The sequence below is a fragment of the Oncorhynchus masou genome, unplaced genomic scaffold (assembly GCF_036934945.1).
Source record: "Oncorhynchus masou masou isolate Uvic2021 unplaced genomic scaffold, UVic_Omas_1.1 unplaced_scaffold_1368, whole genome shotgun sequence".
Taxonomy (NCBI): domain Eukaryota; kingdom Metazoa; phylum Chordata; class Actinopteri; order Salmoniformes; family Salmonidae; genus Oncorhynchus; species Oncorhynchus masou.
In genome coordinates this window covers 115846-117338 of record NW_027003584.1, presented here as the reverse complement: position 1 = coordinate 117338, position 1493 = coordinate 115846, and positions in this window count along the sequence as shown.

Below are 1493 nucleotides of genomic sequence, written 5' to 3'. Positions count from 1 at the left end.
TGTACTGTATAGTGAAACCCATAGTAGTGTATTACATAGGGAAACCTATAGTAGTGTATTACATAGTGTACTATATAGGGAAACCCATAGTAGTGTATTATATAGTGTACTATATAGTGAAACCCATAGTTTTTTTATTTTTATTTCACCTTTATTTTACTAGGCAAGTCAGTTAAGAACAAATTCTTATTTTCAATGACGGCCTGGGAACAGTGGGTTAACTGCCTGTTCAGGGGCAACCTTTCGATTACATAGTCCAACGCTCTAACCACTAGGCTACCCTGCTACGCCCCATAGTAGTGTATTATATAGTGAAACCCATAGTAGTGTATTGTATAGGGAAACTCATAGTAGTGTATTACATAGTGTACTATATAGGAAACCCATAGTAGTGTATTATATAGTGTATTATATAGGGAAACCCATAGTAGTGTATTATATAGTGTACTAAATAGTGAAACCCATAGTAGTGTATTATATAGTGTACTATATAGTGAAACCTATAGTAGTGTATTATATAGTGTACTATATAGTGAAACCCATAGTAGTGTACTAAATAGTGAAACCCATAGTAGTGTATTATATAGTGTACTAAATAGTGAAACCCATAGTAGTGTACTATATAGCGAAACCCATAGTAGTGTATTATATAGTGTACTGTATAGTGAAACCCATAGTAGTGTATTACATAGGGAAACCTATAGTAGTGTTTTATATAGTGTACTAAATAGTGAAACCCATAGTAGTGTATTATATAGTGTACTAAATAGTGAAACCCATAGTAGTGTACTATATAAGCTGAAACCCATAGTAGTGTATTATATAGTGTACTGTATAGTGAAACCCATAGTAGTGTATTACATAGGGAAACCTATAGTAGTGTTTTATATAGTGAAACCCATAGTAGTGTATTATATAGTGCACTATATAGGGAACCCCATAGTAGTGTGTCCTGTGTGGCTCAGTCGGTTCGATTCCCGCTAGGGCCACCCATATGTAAAAGTAGTGGCCCCAGCCGACTTGTAAGTCGCCGGACAAAAAGCGTCTGCTAAATGGGATATATTATTATATTTAGTGTACTATATAGTGAAACCCATAGTAGTGTATTATATAGGGAAACCCATAGTAGTGTATTATATAGTGTACTATATAGGGAAACCCATAGTAGTGTATTAGATAGTGTACTAAATAGTGAAACCCATAGTAGTGTATTATATAGGGAAACCCATAGTAGTGTATTATATAGTGTACTATATAGTGAAACCTATAGTAGTGTATTATATAGTGTACTATATAGTGAAACCCATAGTTTTTATTTTACTAGGCAAGTCAGTTAAGAACAAATTCTTATTTTCAATGACGGCCTGGGAACAGTAGGTTAACTGCCTGTTCAGGGGCAGAACGACAGATTTGTACCTTGTCAGTTCGGGGATTCGAACTTGCAACCTTTCGATTACTAGTCCAACGCTCTAACCACTAGGCTACCCTGCCAC